Genomic DNA, 19,525 nt, shown 5'->3' on the forward strand with positions numbered 1-19,525 from the left:
CGCCCGCGTGGCCCGAGCGCCCGGGCCTGCCTCGCCGGGCCCCGGGCCTGCCCTTGACCCGCCTCTCCCCTTGCCCCTTCCTTCCCCGCCCTGTCCCCCCTCTCCGCCCTCCGGCGACGGAGGGCGGGGGCAGCCGTGTTCCCGTCCCGCCGCCTGGGTCTGTCCCTCTCCCCGGGACCCGCCGGTGACGTTTCGCACACGTGCGCGGAGGACGCGCCTGTGACTGGGGAGGAGGCGGCGGCGGGAGGGGGCGCTGGAGGGGGAGAGGGGGCACCCACTTCCTCCTGCTCGCCGGCTCCCTGGCCTGGGACGGTCCCGGCGCCCTCGCACCCGCCCCCGGAGCGGCCACCCTCCCTCTCCTCTCCCCAACCCCCTCCACGGGCGCCCGCCCTCGCCCGGCGCCGCCGGTCCGTTCGGCCCTCCGGGCCCCCTCTCCAGCCGGCCCCCCCCCCACCTCCCCCCGGAGCCAGGCTGGTTTCGGAAATGCCCTTACAGCAGCAGGTTAGTGACCGGGACGGCTCGGGGGCCGCCGCCGCCGCGGGGGCACCGGATTCTGTTGGGGGTTGGAGCCGTGAGGGTAGGCGGTTGAGCGGGGTTTTGGAGTGGGAACGGGGGGTTGGGTGCTCGAGGGAAATGAGTAAGCAAGAAAAATCTAACTAAGTAAATGCCCGGCCTCCGGTTCTAGGAACCTCGGGGCAGGAGTGTCCGCCCCAGGGGGTGGGTATGGTGTTTACGTGTGTGTTTTTCTAGGGGGCCGAGGGATGGGCGATCGAAAACCGGAGGGGGGGCTTCTCGCCAATGGCCGAGTTGAGCTCTGCTTTCTATCTTCCTTCCCTTGTGCTGGAGGGGGAGGGGGGCGGGTCAGAGGGTAGGGTGTCTGTAGGATTCCCAGGCCACTCGCCACCCCCTCCCTTTGTCCCTGTAATTTATAAAGCGCCTTTGAGAGATGATTTAGGTCAGTATGCGGCTTCTCTTTTTGTTGATACTAGAAAGAAGTGTGGCCCGGAGGTCTTCCTCCTTTCTCCTTTTCTCTCCTTCATTCCCTTCCTCCATGCCTCCTGTCTTCACCCTCGTGGTGAGGCTCGGCCCCCACGAGGCTAGAAACGAACCAAACCCAGTTAGATTAATGGTTGGCTGATAATATCAGTCGTTGACCTCACCTTGTCTCGGCTCCGAATGGGCTGAATTTTTGAAGAATCAAGATTTTGCAGAGGTCTTTAAGAGAGTCGGCACCCAGGCAACACTTTGGGGGATGAGATGGGTTTTGGAATAATGAAAAATTTTAATTCATGACTCTTCCCAATTTCTCCTCGAGTTGGATCTTAACTGCTTTGCAGCCCCAGAGATACTTGCTAGGGATGTGTGATACCGTCTCAGTCAAAGAAGCTCATGGTGTTTTAGTGACTAGGGTCTGCCAGCAGGGGGGAAAGAGTACAGTACCTGCTTACACATAACAGTATCCAGTGTGCCGGATTCTCAGACACGAGAATATGCCACGCTTTTATCAGCATTGAATACTATTACTGACTTGACCTAAACGTGCTTGGATATATTTTAAGCATATTTGCTCCCTCAGGGTTCTGTCACTATATCATAAACCTAATCTGAAACAACCAGCTATTGACATACTTCTGGGACTTGATTCAGATTTATGGGAGGGTAGTTTTGACAATGGGAAATTGTGAGACGACCAGTTTGCTTTTTTTTTTTTTCCTTTTGAATTTTAGCCCACCTGGGCCAGGTCTCTGAAACTGCCTAGCCAAACTTCTATGTAATTCATTGTATTTAAGTATTTAAAGTATAAAAAATTACCCTCACCACCTTTCAAGCTACTTCAAAACTTTATCCTCCTTGCCACGAGATTATTATTCCAGAATCATGAGCACTGTATATAAAGTTTGGTTTCTTTTTTTTTCTTATCAAAATTATATTAGACTTCTATTGAAGTCTTGAACTTTTGTTGATATTCTTTCCCTAAGCAGGAGGGACAGCATGGGGATAGCTAAGTGATTGGCTGAGCAAAGGGATCATTTAAACACTTTCCATCAAAGAAGAGGTTGAGAACTCCCGTTCAAGTGGCCACAGTTACAGACTCACCTGGCTCTGATTCCATGTTCTGTCTCTAGAACAACCAGGAGCATATTCTTCACCTTTTTTTTAACGTGGAAAAAATATATATATATATATATACATATATATACGTATCTCAGTACTACCTTACTAGCTGTAATTGCCTCTGTCATTTACAAGTCGTTGGATCTTAGGCAAATAAACTCTCACAACACAGTTTCCTCTCTTGTAAAATAGGGACAATAACAGTAGGAACTTGAAAGTTCTATTTAAGGGTTAAATATGATAATGCATGTAAAACACTTAGCACAGTGCCAGGTAAATAGTAGATGCCCAATAAAATGAATATTCAGAAATTTATATTTTTTTTGAATTTAGAGAAATAATGTAAGACCATGTGCACACTACTCCTTTGTTGACATATATGAGTAAAATGGTTAAAAGTTTTTAAAAATGATATGTAATTAACTATTTATACCTAGTTAACTTGAGTTTTTAAACCCATAAATCATGGCTCTCCTAAGAATGGATAAAATAGGGACACGTCAGTACCACAGGCCTGTGTTAGAGATGGTGGTGATGAACTGCCCCAGTATGAGCTTGTGCCTTGAGTTGTGACAAATTTAGATCAACTCATCCTCACTTTTTTGCCTCGCTCCTCCCTTGACTGCATGGACCGGCCATCTTTTGCATGCAGCCCGTGCTTAGTGGCTTTTGTGGAACTGAACTCTTAATCATCACCATGTCAGAGACATGCACGAGATAAATTCAGCTCTAGATGGTGAACTGTTGGACATGGAAGGAGTCTAGAGAAACCAGAGTCACAAGTGCTGCATATTTTCTGGAACTGAAAGGGGTTCATCATTTTCTGCCTCTGCTAAAAAGAAGCTGAAATGATTTCATTACGCTTCTAGAAAGTTTGGGATCTATTAATGCAAGAGACAATGGCCTGTCACATCTGATTTAATTTAATCCAGTCATAGCATCCCACTTATTAGACTTTGGGAAGGCACCCACAATGTTTGAAATTTCCCTGTAAGAATGGAGAAACCATAGGTGCTACAGCTGAGTTTCTTTCCTGTATAAATATAAAAGAAGAAAAATGCTGGGTTCCTGTGGTTCTGTAGTCAATAATCTTGCTTCTGCTGAGATAGATGGTTGGTGCCAAGTTTAAGCTAGGAGAGAATTTTTAGTCACTACATACCCCAAAATGGAAGTTTTAATATAATGCAGTGCCCAGACTCAGGCAGTCCAAATAGCTCCACTATAATCAGTACCCAGGGCACCACTCTAATCATCTTCTGAAGCAAAGCACCCTTAAACGTGGCTCTGTGAGCTAAGGAACCCAAGCTTGTGAACAGGAAAGGATTTTTTTTGTTGTCGTTTTTCTATAAATCGTCACCTTATGTAATACTTGGAAGGGTAGATTCTGAGATTAATGTTGTGCTGTGTAAAGCTGACATGAAAACAGAAAATAATACTCTAAGCTCAGTCACGAATAGATGGCAGCGCCTGGAGATTGAAAGGTCGTAGGGAAGAGTGGCTCTTATTCTCATTCTCATAGGTACAATCCATAGTGGTCTTTTATTGCCATCCCCAAAGACACACCATCCGTACCTTTAGCCTTTTTCCAAAGGACCTGGACCCACTTGGCAACGCTTCAGATATTCATAGTTGATTTTTCTGGCCAGTTTTCTAATTTAACATGACTTAACATATATTCCATTTGTACGTCTAGTTCACATCCACTTTCCCAGGCCGACTGACTCCAATTCCTTTTTAATCACCTACTTTCTACTAACATTTTAAACTAGGAAGAGTGAAAAATCAGCCACTGCCTGTGCTGATTAAATCACATCCCTCCTAGATGCCCATGAAACCGCCCCAAATAGTGCAAGGCAAAGAAGGTAGATTGCAGTTCTTATCAGATGCTCTGTTTCATTTTGGTTTTTAAAGAGAGGAACTTCCCTGAATTCTTTGAGGTACTAAGCATGTGGTTTAATGCATATTTTTCGTGCTTGTTAGCAGCTTAAAAGTGTTTCGGGGACTATTTACAATTGCTAAGAAGCATTTTTTCTACTAATCATTTTTCATGGGACTAAGAAGGGGAGCTAACTGGGAAAGCAGTAAGTATAGGAAACCACTAATGGTATCTCCTTCCTCCTACCCTGACCTTCTCTTTGGCTTCCAAGAGTGGCTTGGAAAATGTATCTTACACAAGGAAAAGTTATACAACAGAAGGGACAAAAAGACAACAACTGGGATGGGGGTAAGGAATCCTGGAGGGCAGGAGTAGGGTTAATATAGAGGGATAATACATATAGCTTTGGGGCCAGTAAGAAGGAAATCAGTTTATTTTCTGTTGTCGCTTTTGCTTCAAACGCTCTCCTGCCAAAGCAATGCGTTTTTAGAACTCAAAGAATGTGTAAGTTACAAGGATGCATTCTCAGTCCACCTCCAACCTTAACTGGGGGTCAATCTTGTTGCTGTGGCGGCCACGATCATCTACAATATAACTTTGAAGGGGAAGAGGTAAAGCCCACTGGTTGCCAGGTTGCAATCACAAAGCCTGGGCCCCTTGCTTTGCTGGAGAACCTGGTGAAACAGACCACTGCTTAGCTTTGTAAACTAAGGCGGGGGTTTATGTCAGTAGAGGTTGATAGCAGTGAGAATGGACAGCTGATGGAATAGAGAAGCGATAGGAGGAAGTAAGAATAAAAGTAATTGACTTTAGTCTGCTTTTTATTACTGTAGCCCAACCGTCTGGGGCTATTTCTAGTGTCCAGACAACATTCTTATAACTAATTCTTCTAATTAGCATAGGCAATAATTGATATTCCCAATGGTCTTTGATTAGTTTGTTTTTTTTTTTTTCCCCTGGTACGCGGGCCTCTCACTGCTGTGGCCTCTCCCGTTGCGGAGCACAGGCTCCGGACACGCAGGCTCAGCGGCCATGGCTCACGGGCCCAGCCACTCCGTGGCATGTGGGACCTTGCCGGACCGGGGCACGAACCTGTGTCCCCTGCATCGGCAGGTGGACTCTCAACCATTGCGCCACCAGGGAAGCCCCTCAATGGTCTTTGAAGCGTAACATGTGAGAGCTGTAAAGCAACAGTCATCGTCTGACCCGATCCCCTTCATTGTGCAGGGGAGGAAATTCAGACCCAATGCAGTTGTTACTTACCCAAGGTCACAGGCTAACTAGTGGCAAAGCCAGAACTGAAACTGGAGACTGGAATTCTTAGAAGCAGCCCCATTTGCCAAGAGAAAGTTAACTAAGTCTCATGTACCCTATATGGGAAAATTGGGATGTGTAGAATATATTTAAGATTGCCTTCAGGAATGGTTACATTTTTAAAATAGACACAGAAGTGTCCTTTGAACAGTTGGCTTTAGAGTAACACCTCATTCTCAAAGGTACAAAATACGCCACGCTCCTTTAGATGTTCAATGAAAGGGAATTTTAAAAAATGGAAGGAATGACAGACTCTTATAGAAACATGATAGTAGCCTTTTTAAAGCTTTATTTGTTATTTGCAAACTTTTGTGGATATGACACTTCCAGTGCTGAAACGGTGAAACAAACTTCACTGAGAATAGAACCTGAAAGGATTTTTGCCGCTCTCTTCAGGAGAAGGGCACAGTATAGCTCTGGTGTTGGAGGTTTGTCCTGGGCTCTCCACATCCTGGGTGACTGTTGTGGTTTTCAGAGGTCCTGGGGCCCTTGCCCAGTGACATTAGACCAGGTGCCCTTCCTTCAGGAAGATTGCTGGTTTAACAAAGTTTAACTCTTTCAGGGGAAGAAGTCCTCATCCCCTAAAAACCAGAACTAATTTCCTTAAAACGTCTTCTTTTACTTGTGGAATTGAGAAAGCTTAAAAATAGAATCACTTCAAGCCCTGAAGCCTAAAAGTGAAACATAATCCAATGTCGCTGTAGTTCACCAACGCGTTAGGGGCGGGGATATATGGCTTGTCTATAAACCACAAACCAGAAAGGTGCCATGTGTAGGTGCGGTCTTAGATCAGGGAGCAACTGCTGGTGAGACCTGTAGTTATCAGTGAAGCTGATCCCCCTGGAGGACTTTATGGCGGATGGAGTCCATCTCCGGGAGCAGAGGAACTGAACGCCCTTGGTCCTCCCAGTCAGCTCGTGCCTGGCTCCCCAGGAGACCCTGCTGGCTTGTGCAGCACGCACCTGACTGCTGAGAAGGGCTCCCCAAGCTCTGGTCTTCAGGATCCTGAAAGTTGCAGCTCGGGACGTTGGGGGTCACAGGAGGTCAGCTCAGAGCCTATAGATTTCACCCCTCCCTTGCCCTTTTTCCACATCTGATGCTTTGAGGCTCCAGAAATATATAACCAGAGCAGCAGCCCTGTGACCCCATACCTTCTGAGCCTTTCTGGGCCTGGCAGCCCTTAGGAGAGGTGAAGGCTTTTATGGACCTAACCCACACCCTCCACCTAAAAGGCAAACTGAAGGGCAGCCAAGTATAAGAGTCAGACGATGGGGCCTGAAGCCAGAGTGTCTGGGTTCTTATTCTGTGTGACTTTGGGCCACTCTGCTTAACCTGTGCGTCTTAATTTCCTCACCTGTAAAATGGGCAAATCCTAGTAGCTACCTCATGGGGACTGGGACGATTAAAGGAGTTCCTATTTGTAAGGTGCCTAGGCCGGTCCCTGACCCATGGGAAGGATTCGGTAGATACGTGGTGGAATTGCCCTTTTCTTCCGTGGCTGTCCCTGGGGCCCACCCTTTGGTGGTTTAGTTTCTGAACCAGCCCTTGTGTTCATCCAGGCCCAGGTTACACCTCTAAAGATGGCGGTGAGGAAGCAGAGGGGTGAACCACAGGGCGGTTTCCTCCCAACATACTCTTTAGGGCCTTTGCATCTCTTCATAAGCTGTGCATGGACTCGGGAGAGTGAGCAGAAAGATAAGTGTCGCCTTACAGCAGTCCTTGTGGCAGTGGCAGTGTCATGACGAAAATCTTTATTTCTGTGATGATCTGCGTTAATGGAGTGGCACTCTTAACGTGATTTCACTTCTGTACAGTCACCCAGGTCTTAAGACTGAATGGTGGAGAGCAGGGTGTCTGAGGCGTGTGGGGCCCTGCGGGACTGGAGACGCCACTCCGTGTGCGGAGGGGAGCTACCCCCGGGCCTCCCTGGCCCCTTCTCTTCTCCCTCTCGCAGTGTCTAGTTGTTCAGTGTGTTACGCCTGTTCCTCCCACTTAGCCCTCACCTCTCCCTCTGCCTGGCTTTTAGAAGGAGGCCAGAATCACAGCCTTCACGGGCTGCTTCCGTGAATTATCCAATTAATTACAACCCTTTCCCTAGCGTTTGAGGTCCAGTGAAATCTCGCCCTTCCCGTTCTGCTCCCATTCCTCCCCACTGGGATCCTGGCACTTACGGAGGCTGCTGCTTTCCCTCCGGGGCATTTATTCGCTTGTTCCCCTCGCTGCTGCCGTCCTTCCCACCAGCCTATCAAGGACACCCCCTGCACAGAGCCTTCCCTGATTCCCCAGGCCCTGGGCCCCTTCCTTCCCATAGGACATCTTCGTCCACCTTATATCCTCATCAGTGGTGCCCTTGACTTACTCTTCCTCCAAACCCACAAGCTTCAGGAAACCAGGGTGTGGTTTTCGCGTCACGTCGTCCTTGCGATGCCTTCTCCGTTGTGGACGCTCAAATATTTGACGAGGCGTTGTCATCAGGCACCCACAGTGTGCTTGGCACCCCAGTCTTCCTGTTGAGGATGCAAAAGAAGTATGAAGTGTGATCCACCCACTCTTGAGTTTTATGGTCTGTTTGGGGAGACAGGCTTTAAACACAAGTTGAGTCGCAAGCAGGACTAAACGGGAGTCAAACAAGACTCATCTTGTCCTCGGTTGTACCGTGTCGACAGGACGTGCCAGCTGGACCGTGGGAATGGGCAGGCCGTGGCTCCCATGGTCACCGGCCTTAGAGCACATTTGGGTGCATATTTGAATCATCTTGGCACTTTCGAGAAATACCCCCATCCAGACCTGAGTATGTTTTGAAAGTGTCCCATGTCATTTTGACGTGCACTCAATTGGAACTGCTGGACTAGGTGGACGGGGAAGGTTTGGGAGGCTGTTCATGGCTGGGGGACGGTCATGAGGCCAAGGTAGGAAGGCAGGAAGTGGGCTAGCATAAGGAGACCAGTTGGACTGGTGTCAATATGGGGGAATAATAGAACCTAACACTGGATACATTGGTAAAGTTGGTCTGGAATAGAGATTGCCTTCCTACAAGGGCCAGGCAGGGAATTAACTGGGGGGTATGGAAAGGTGGGGATAAGTAGTATGGGAGTTGGGCTTGAACAAAGAAGAAATGCCCTGTGAGAAGGCAGCCGAGGAGGGACCCCGCCCCAGGTGATGGCTTCCAGAGAGGAAAGCAGGTCCCATTTGTTGCCAGGTCTTCAATTTTCTTAAAATGCCAGAAACCTACCAGCGTTAAAATGCAGGCTCAGTTAAAAAGGAAAACGTGCAAGCCGAACAAAATAGGTCTCTGGGCCAGATTTGGCTTCGGGGCTGCCACTCAGCAGCCTCTGGTCTGCGGGATAATAACAGCTGATGTTTATCAAGTGCCCACGCGCACGGGGGGCACTAAAGTAAGTGCTTTATGCGCATTAACACGTTATCCACATAACCTGTGAAGTGGGTATCATTACCACGCTTGTCCTGCACAGGAAGACGCAGACAATGCGGGCTTAAGCGGCTGGCTCAGGGCTCCACTGATGAGAGAGGCAAGTGCAATTGAACCCAAGGAGCCTGGCTCCAAAGTCTGCAGACCCCAGAAACCTGGGCCAGGTGCACTGGTACCCCATGCCGACCCTGGTACCAGCTTCTGGACTTCCAGGTCATTGCCAAGGCAAACCATCCAAAGACGAGTGACCCAAAACCCAAAGGAGGTGAAACCAAAAGCACTCCCAAGGGGCTGAGAACTTAGGGGGTCCAAGCAAGCACTGTTGCCTGGCACCAACACCACTGGGAACCAGGGTGATACGCTGGACACCCGGCCCTCAAGGGATTTACTTTACCCTATAGCAGGAAGACTTTCCATTCTGTCGGGTCTGGGCCTGCCTGGAACAGGTTACCAACTGGACAGAAAGGCAGAAGTTCCCCTGGGAAGAAAAGTAGGGCATACCATTTAGAGCATGGGTGCTACAGAGCTGATGAGTCTGGAAGCAGGACAGCAACAGTGATGGTGTGAAAGGCAAGATGGAAGTGAGAGACAGGCTAAGGGAGAAAAGACATACAAGACCTTGACTCCCAAGATGGTTAGCTCCTGGGGCTGAAAGAATGGACAAGGCTGAGCTTTTCCTCCGTCAGGGTTTGCACCCTGTGGAGGGAATGGTGAGTTCCGAATGAGCTGGCTGTGAGGGAAGCCGTGGGCCACCCAGCTTTCTAAGAGGCTAGGACCCAGCCCTGGGAATGTGGTTTTGGCAACAGAGGTTGGAGTGGAGGCCTTGATGAACAGCAGCCAGCCAAGACTGGCCTCCTTAGCTTAAAAAAACAAAGAATTAAACATGGTGCTACAAAAACCTTTCATCATTTTCATTTCTCCTTCTATAATATGAAAACGAGACAGATTCATCAGGTTGATTTGGGGGATCAATACTGTCAGGGCTCCCAGAGACGAGCCATCAGATGTTATTTATGACATACTTTCCCAGGTCTGGGCCTGGCTCCTAGCTGCTCTGAGAAAGCAGAGAGCCAGCTGGAGAGTGCTGTGCATAAGGAAAGGTCACGTAATTATGTCTTGAACTAAGATGGCTTTTTTGACCATTGTTTCCTGTGCTCTCTGATTTTGCAGATTAAAAAAAAATGTATCTTGGATATATTTTCTTAAGCCCTAGCATATTAAAGTTTAAAAATGAAAGAGCCATGTAAATTCTAAGTATCTTTATCATTGATTTTTAAACATGTAACTTGTATTTAAGCCTATTTGCAGTAACCCTTGAATTGACCAACTTTGTTGCTATGTTTGGTAGCAAGACTTGTGATCACACTAATAATGTGGTCAAGTTTTCAACCTTTTCTGTTACTGTTTTCCTTGCTAGCATCTCAGACACTCTAATCCTGGGACTGGTCTTTAGGAGGGAGGTTTTCAGCTCTGGGGACCCATGGCACGGTCGTGGGGTACGGAAGGAGCCTAGGGCTTGACATCGGGCTCCAGAAACGTGCTCTGTCGCTTAGCAGCGTGTGACCTTTCACAAATTCTATGAGCTGTAGTTACCTAAAATAGTGTTCCTGTCTCCTTCAGTGGTTGGAAGGATTAATTGAGATAAGTTTATAGGAAGTGTACTGTGTGTTCCTAACTTAGTGTGTTCACCCCGCTGCCCCTCCTCCATGGCTAGGAGTGAGTTCTCAGCATTTTTACCCATTTGAGGGAAAACAAAGTACAGGACACTTACTGAACACCCACTCTGAGCTGAATCGGTTCCCAGTATTCTGGGTGTTTCAATGACTAAGATGTTCTTCTGGCCCTCAAGGGAGGTAGGGGAGATGAAGCAAGTTCTCCAATAACCAAGACAAGATAAAAGACAGTGAAGGCTGTTAGAGAATATCGATGAAGTTTCTTAGGCATCCAACCTGGGGCGGGGGTGGGAGGGGTGGGACAGAGAAGGCTTTGAAATTGGAGCAGAGTTTCAGCACCATTGACATTTTGGCCAGATACCTCTTGGTGGGGGGAGGCTGTCCTGTGCCCTGTTGGCTACTCGCTACTCTAGTGAGTAGTGAGGACTCCTCACCAGACGCCAGTAGCACCCTCCAGTTATGACAATCAAAATCGTCTCTGGACACAGAGACATTGGACACATCTGTCCAATGTCCCCCGAGTGCAAAGTCGGCCCACACGTCTCCCCCGCCCCCTTCCCTGCCCTGTTGATGAACCACTGAACTAGCCCTTTATGGGGCATGCCTAACCCCCACATGGAACCCCGGCGCTGTGATTCAGTGTCCCACTCTTGAGAGATGATACAGAGAAAACAAACTGTGTAGCCAGCCGGAGCCGTGCCTGTTTTACGATCAGGCGTACTAGGAATGGGCCACGTGAAGCCTCTCCGTAACTTGGAGAAGAAAGGATCAAAGTCTGCAGTTCAGAGAAGGCCAGAGAAGTTTTGCATTTATCATTTACTCAACTGGGTAATTAAGAGAGACCTTCTGCTTGGGACCAGCTTCTCCATAGATAGTTAGCTGGTTTGGGAGCATCACTTCCTTTCTAACCTGTTTCCTCACCTGGTAAATGAGGAGAATCAAGGTTCTCATCTCATAGGTTGTTGTGAAAACTGAACGCCCCAAAGCATGTAAAGTGCTGGCTCTAGCTCCGGCCACATACCAAACACTCTGACGTGTTTGTTAGCATCATGTATATTATTACTGCTGTCGTCGTTGTTGCCATCCTTGTTAGCAAGTTGAGCTTCCCTTTCAGGGCAAGTTAGCTGTTAACAGCCATTCCCTTTGTTGCTGGTGTTTCCACAACCACTTCCCTTGCTCCTCCATCCCAACGCTGGCCCCAGTTTCCAGCACGGGGCATACTGATTCATTTGACTGACTTAGCAGTTATGTGTATAGGGCACCTAGTGGATGCCAGCCCCTGTCCTAAGTGCTGGGGATGCAGCAGGGTCGACACGGACAAAATCGCCTGCCTTGTGGGCTTGGATCGTGAGTGATGCAGATATGGCCGTGTAACAAATAACCCCACCACCACCCCGCTTCCTGTCTTTGATGGATCCTGTCCTGTTTTTTTCACAACAGTGGTTCTTAAATGTGTGGTCCGGGACCAGCAACAGCACCTGGGAGCTTTTTAGAAATGCAAATTTGGGGTTCACACCCGAAACCTACTGAGTCAGGAATTCTGGGTGTGACCAGCAGCTTGGGGTTTGACAGGCCCCCCCGAGGTCTTTCTGATGCCCAGGTTTGAGAGGCACAGTTTGGGAAAAGATACCTCTCAACAAGAAAGGACTAGGGGAAGCCAAGGCCTGGATTGGGCTGTCGTGTTACACGACAAAGAGGGTGTTGCCCATACAGTGCATTTCCAAAAACAGCAGCGCTTACAAAAGATCTTAGGTGTATCAAGACAGTTCAAAACTGGCAGTGCCCTTTGATCTCTTCTGGGCCTGGCATCCCTTTTTGAAATGGGAGGACTCTGGGAGGATCCTGTGAGCCACAGCACAGAACTCAGTAACAGACATTCTTAGCCTTCTTTGGGCTTTTCAGCATCATCCCGTGAACAGGAAAAACTGCTTCCCTCCCTTTTCTCCAGAGGCTTTTGATGTGTTTGTTTGACAATTATGTTCCTCCTTTTAATTCCTTCTCGTTTAATCGTCCTTTTATCTAGCACCAGTAAAAATCCTTATATCTATAACCGAATTGCCAGCCAGATGTACCAGGCTTCTCTGGAAATGAAATGGTTGCTCTCCTTACATGTCTGGTAATTTGGGTATTTAAATATATCGTGAAGAGTAAATGAAATGAGAGACCCTGGGCCAGCGTCCAGCCTGGAGCTGGGCACAGAGTGTCCGGCCACTTGATAAATTCCCACCCCTGTTCCCAACCCATTATGAAAACCAGTAAAGGCAATAAGTAGATACCACAGTTCTTTATGTGAAAAGCTTTCGACTACCCACAGTTTGAATGGGTATGAATAATCATCATATAAATTATAACCAAAATCATGGAATCAGAAGTTCTGATCAGTTAAAAATTAAATATATATGTAATTAAATAAACTTAGAAACTTAAAAGAAATAGATGTTACCTGATTTTTTTTTCATGAAGATGGATTTTTTTTTAAAGCCCTAATCAGATTGACAGAAATTCTTTACTTCTGCACTAGCCCAAGATTCTGCTTATACATCTAAATTGATAGATTTTTTTTTAACTCTACAAAATATTTTATTGCTTGGATGTGCGAGATAAATTTAGGAGGCAGAAGAATAAATACTGGCTTTCAAATTTCTTTGCTAGTGATACACAGGATACAAAAGGAATAGTTTCACAAGTTACAATCAGTTCGGTTTGGGATACACTGTTTGAGTATGAGTCTGAAACACCAAGAAGAGTCCTACATATAGAATTAAGTTGATTCTTTTCATGCAAAAATATCTAGCACAATATATTGATTAATCAGTATAATGCCAATTTGTAATAACACCAAGTTCTCATTATATGAGTGTCATTTCCTGAACACTGAACTGTTACATTGACATACAGTACTTGCCCACTCCCATGCCAACATTACACTAGTTTTATTTTAAAAGTCTTGTTATTGCATAAGTAAGTCTCCGCACCATATCACTACCACATCTTCTTCTTCCTCTTCATAATTGTCTTGGCTGTTTTGGTTCTTTTTTTTTTTTTATACAGCAGGTTCTTATTAGTCATCAATTTTATACACATCAGTGTATGCATGTCAATCCCAATCGCACAATTCATCACACCACCCCCCCACGGCTTTCCCCCCTTTGGTGTCCATACGTTTGTTCTCTACATCTGTGTCTCTATTTCTGCCCTGCAAACTGGTTCATCTATACCATTTTTCTAGGTTCCACATATATGCGTTAATATACGATATTTGTTTTTCTCTTCTGACTTACTTCATTCTGTATGATAGTCTGTAGATCCATCCACATCTCAACAAATGACCCAATTTCATTCCTTTTTATGGCTGAGTAATGTTCCATTGTATATATGTACCATATCTTCTTTGTCCATTCATCTGTCGATGGGCATTTACGTTGCTTCCATCACCTGGCTATTGTAAATAGTGCCGCAGTGAGTGTTGGGGTGCAAGTTTCTTTTTTTTTTCTTTTTTTTTTTGCGTTATGCAGGCCTCTCACTGTTGTGGCCTCTCCCGTTGCAGAGCACAGGCTCCGGACACGCAGGCTCAGCGGCCATGGCCCACAGGCCCAGCCGCTCCGCGGCATGTGGGATCTTCTCGGACCGGGACACGAACCCGTGTCCCCCGCATCGGCAGGCGGACTCTCAACCACTGCGCCACCAGGGAAGCCCGCATGTGTCTTTTTGAATTATGGTTTTCTCTGGGCATATGCCCAGTAGTGGGATTGCTGGATCATATGGTAATTCTATTTTTAGTTTTTAAAGAAACCTCCATACTATTCTCCATAGTGGCTGTATCAATTTACATTCCCACCAACAGTACAAGAGGGTTCCCTTTTCTCCACACCCTGTCCAGCATTTGTTGTTTGTAGATTTTCTGATGATTCCCATTCTAACTGGTGTGAGGTGATACCTCACTGTAGTTTTGATTTGCATTTCTCTAATAGTGATGTTGAGCATCTTTTCATGTGCCTCTTGGCCATCTGTATGTCTTCTTTGGAGAAATGTCTATTTAGGTCTTCTGCCCATTTTTGGATTGGGTTGTTTGTTTTTTCAATATTGAGCTGCATGAGCTGTTCATATATTTTGGAAATTAATTCTTTGTCCATTGATTCGTTTCCAAATATTTTCTTCCATTCTGAGGGTTGTCTTTTCGTCTTGTTTATGGTTTCCTTTCCTGTGCTAAAGCTTTTAAGTTTCATTAGGCCCCATTTGTTTATTATTGTTTTTATTCCCATTACTCTAGGAGGTGGATCAAAAAGATCTTGCTGTGACTTATGTCAAAGAGTGTTCTTCCTATGTTTTCCTCTAAGAGTTTTATAGTGTCCGGTCTTACATTTAGGTCTCTAATCCATTTTGAGTTTATTTTTGTGTATGGTGTTAGAGAGTGTTCTAATTTCATTCTTTTACATGTAGCTGTCCGGTTTTCCCAGCACCACTTATTTTTTATTTTTTTTTTTCCAGCACCACTTATTGAAGAGACTGTCTTTTCTCCATTGTATATCCTTGCCTCCTTTGTCATAGATTAGTTGACCATAGGTACATTGGTTTACCTCTGGGCTTTCTACCTTGCTCCATTGATCTATATTTCTGTTTTTGTGCCAGTACCATATTGTCTTGATTACTGCAGCTTTGTAGGATAGTCTGAAGTCAGGGAGCCTGATTCCTCCAGCTCCGTTTTTTTCCCTCAAGACTGCTTTGGCTATTCGGGGTCTTTTGTGTCTCCATACAAATTTTAAGATTTTTTGTTCTAGTTCTGTAAAAAATGCTATTGGTAATTTGATAGGGATTGCATTGAATCTGTAGATTACTTTGGGTAGTATAGTCATTTTCACAATATTGATTCTTCCAGCCCAAGAACATGGTATATCTCTCCATCTATTGGTATCATCTTTAATTTCTTTCATCAGCGTCTTTTAGTTTTCTGCATACAGGTCTTTTGTCTCCCTAGGTAGGTTTATTCCTAGGTATTTTATTCTTTTTGTTGCAATGATAAATGGGAGTGTTTCCTTAATTTCTCTTTCAGATTTATCATCATTAGTGTGTAGGAATACAAGAGATTTCTGTGCATTAATTTTGTATCCTGCAACTTTAACAAATTCATTGATTAGCTCTAGTAGTTTTCTGGTGGCATCTTTAGGATTCTCTATGTGTAGTATCATGTCATCTGCAAACAGTGACAGTTTTACTTCTTCTTTTCCAATTTGTATTACTTTTATTTCTTTTTCTTCTCTGATTGCCGTGGCTAGGACTTCCAAAACTATGTTGAATAATAGTGGTGAGAGTGGACATCCTTGTCTTGTTCCTGATCTTAGAGGAAATGCTTTCAGTTTTTCTCCATTCAGAATGATGTTTGCTTTGGGTTTGTCGTATATGGCCTTTATTATGTTGACGTAGGTTCCCCCTATACCCACTTTCTGGAGAGTTTTTATCATAAATGGGTATTGAATTTTGTCAAAAGCTTTTTCTGCATCTATTGAGATGATCATATGGTTTTTATTCTTCAATTTGTTAATATGGTGTATCACATTAATTGATTTGCATGTATTGAAGAATCCTTGCATCTCTGGGATAAATCCCACTTGATCATGGTGTATGATCCTTTTAATGTGTTGTTGGATACTGTTTGCTAGTATTTTGTTGAGGATTTTTGCGTCTATATTCATCAGTGATATTGGTCTGTAATTTTCTTTTTTTGTAGTATCTTTGTCTGGTTTTGGTATCAGGAAGATGGTGGCCTCATAGGATGAGTTTGTGAGTGTTCCTTCCTCTGCAATTTTTTGGAAGAGTTTGAGCAGGATGGGTGTTAGCTCTCCTCTAAATGTTTGATGGAATTGACCTGTGAGGCCATCTGGTCCTGGACTTCTGTTTGTTGGAAGATTTTTAATCACAGTTTCAATTTCATTACTTGTGATTGGTCTGTTCATGTTTTCTATTTCTTCCTGGTTCAGTCCTGGAAGGTTATACCTTTCTAAGAATTTGTCCATTCCTTCCAGGTTGTCCATTTTATTGGCGTAGAGTTGCTTGTAGTAGTCTCTTAGGATGCTTTGTATTTCTGTGGTGTCTGTTGTAACTTATCCTTTATCATTGGTAATTGTATTGATTTGAGTCCTTTCCCTCTTTTTCTTGATGAGTCTGGCTAGTGGTTTATCAATTTTGTTTATCTTCTCAAAGAACCAGCTTTTAGTTTTATTGATCTTTGCTATTGTTTTCTTTGTTTCTGTTTCATTTATTTCTGCTCTGATCTTTATGATTTCTTTCCTTCTACTAACTTTGGGTTTTGTTTGTTCTTCTTTCTCTAGTTCCTTTAGGTGTGAGGTTAGATTGTTTATTTGAGATTTTTCTTGTTTCTTGAGGTAGGCTTGTATAGCTATAAACTTCCCTCTTAGAATTGCTTTTGCTGCATCCCATAGGTTTTGGAACGTCGTGTTTTCGTTGTCATTTGTCTGTAGGTATTTTTTTATTTCCTCTTTGATTTCTTCAGTGATCTCTTGGTTATTTAGGAACGTATTGTTTAGCTTCCATGTGTTTGCGTTTTTTTCCCTGTAATTGATTTCTGATCTCATAGCGTTGTGGTCAGAAAAGATGCTTGATAAGATTTCAATTTTCTTAAATTTACTGAGGCTTGATTTGTGACCCAAGATGTCATCTCTCCTGGAGGATGTTCCATGTGCACTTGAGAAGAAAGTGTAATCTGCTGTTTTCGGATGGAATGTCCTATAAATATCAATTAAATCTATCTGGTTATTGTGTCATTCAAAGCTTGTGTTTCTTTATTAATTTTCTGTTTGGATGATCTGTCCATTGTTGTAGGTGAGGTGTTAAAGTCCCCCACTATTATTGTGTTACTGTCAATTTCCTCTTTTATAGCTGTTAGCAGTTGCTTTATGTATTGAGGAGCTCCTATGTTGGGTGTATATATATTTTTAATTGTTATATCTTCTTCTTGGATTGATCCCTTCATCATTATGTAGTGTCCTTCCTTGTCTCTTGTAACTTTCTTTATTTTAAAGTCTATTTTATCTGATATGAGTATTGCTACTCCAGCTTTGTTTTGATTTCCATTTGCATGGAATATCTTTTTCCATTCCCTCACTTTCAGTCTGAATGTGTCCCTAGGTCTGAAGTGGGTCTCTTGTAGACAGCATATATATGGGTCTTGTTTTTGTATCCATTCAGCCAGCCTGTGTCTTTTGGTTGGAGCATTTAATCCATTCACGTTTAAGGTAATTATTGATTTGTATGTTCCTGTGACCATTTTCTTAATTGTTTTGGGTTTGTTTTTGTAGGTCCTTTTCTTCTCTTGTGTTTCCCACTTAGAGAAGTTCCTTTAGCATTTGTTGTAGAGCTGGTTTTGTGGTGCTGAATTCTCTTAGCTTTTGCTTGTCTGTCAAGCTTTTGATTTCTCCATCGAATCTGAATGAGATCCTTGCTGGGTAGAGTAATCTTGGTTGTAGGTTCTTCCCTTTCATCACTTTAAGTATATCATGCCACTCCCTTCTGGTTTGTAAAGTTTCTGCTGAGAAATCAGCTGTTAACCTTATGGGAGTTCCCTTGTCTGTTATTTGTCGTTTTTCCCTTGCTGCTTTCAATAATTTTTCTTTGTCTTTAATTTTTGCCAATTTGATTACTATGTGTCTTGGCGTGTTTCTCCTTGGGGTTATCCTGTATGGGACTCTCTGCCCTTCCTGGACTTGGGTGGCTTTCCTTTCCCCTGTGAGGGAAGTTTTCGACTATAATCTCTTCACGTATTTTCTCTGGTCCTTTCTCTCTCTCTTCTCCTTCTGGGACCCCTATAATGCGAATGTTGTTGCATTTAATGTTGTCCTAGAGGTCTCTTAGGCTGTCTTCATTTCTTTTCATTCTTTTTTCTTTATTCTGTTCTGCAGCAGTGAATTCCACCATTGTCTTCCAGGTCATTTATCCGTTCTTCTGTCTCAGTTATTCTGCTATCGATTCCTTCTATTGTAGTTTTCATTTCAGTTATTGTATCGTCCATCTCTGTTTGTTTGTTCTTTAATTCTTCTAGGTCTTTGTTAAACATTTCTTGCATCTTCTCGATCTTTGCCTCCATTCTTTTTCTGAGGTCCTGGATCATCTTCACTATCATTATTCTGATTTTTTTTTCTGAAAGGTTGCCTATCTCCACTTCATTTAGTTGTTTTTCTGGGGTTTTATCTTGTTCCTTCATCTGTTACATAGCCCTCTGCCTTTTCATCTTGTCTGCTAAATTGATAGATTCTTAATTGAATCTATCAATTGAAGAGTCATCTTCAGTTTACAAATGGTAATGAATTACTATAACGTTGATTATGTTAAAAGGAGTGTTTGGGGTGGATTGATAGTTCCTTTTGATAAAAGGCTGTGTCTTGAAAATGCATGTGGAAGATTATAAGGCTTTACTATGGCCCAGCTTTGTCCTGTTGTTCTCTTCTAAAAATGTCTCTCTGGCCATCAGTGGGCATTGCCACCCCCTTTCCCTCCACCTTCAGCCAAAACAACTTCTGGTTACAGTGACGGTTTTAAGTTTGCCATTTGTGGTTGATTATATTATAGAAGTTGGGAAAGTAAGGCGAGCAGTACTCATTTCTTGCTTCCTGCCTTGCTCGAGAGTGAGGATCAGCTTTTCTAAGTCCTTGACTTTCAAAGTTCGCTGCTCTATATGGTACGGGGGGCCGAGGTGTGGCCCTTACATGCCACCACCTCTGAAGGTCTAACATGACTCAGCGCCTGCCATCCTTTCCAAAACCAGGTCTGGGTACCAGGGTGTGGGCCTCCCCTCCGCCTTGCAGAGAGAATAAAAGAAATTAGACTAGACTAGAGCCATGCCATCTACACAGTTGAGTTCTATAAATATTTTTTAGATAGATTGTTACATTTGACAGTAACAGGTTGATGAGCGTTGGGCTCTTTTGAGTCTTGCTTTCCCTTTGCTGTAATGTAAGAATAATGGTACAGTAGTCAGCTTATTGGCTGCCCGTTTCAGGTAAGGTAGGTCTCCGGCTCTTTTAGCACCTTGGAGAAGTGCTCTCAAAAGGACTAGATATAGACCCCAACTTCGCATGATTAGGGACTCAGATTTATTGCTCTGGG

General features: G+C 44.5%; 1 protein-coding gene across 3 annotated transcripts in view; it reads left to right on the forward strand.

Annotated features, from left to right (window-relative positions):
• Nucleotides 1-19,525, forward strand: part of E2F3 (E2F transcription factor 3) — an 81,097-nt gene that overhangs the window by 1,735 nt on the left and 59,837 nt on the right. The window lies entirely within an intron of this gene.

This window comes from Aethalodelphis obliquidens, unplaced genomic scaffold, assembly GCF_003676395.1.
Source record: "Aethalodelphis obliquidens isolate GAN/ISIS:26980383/991018 unplaced genomic scaffold, ASM367639v1 scaffold34, whole genome shotgun sequence".
In the NCBI taxonomy this organism is placed as follows: domain Eukaryota; kingdom Metazoa; phylum Chordata; class Mammalia; order Artiodactyla; family Delphinidae; genus Aethalodelphis; species Aethalodelphis obliquidens.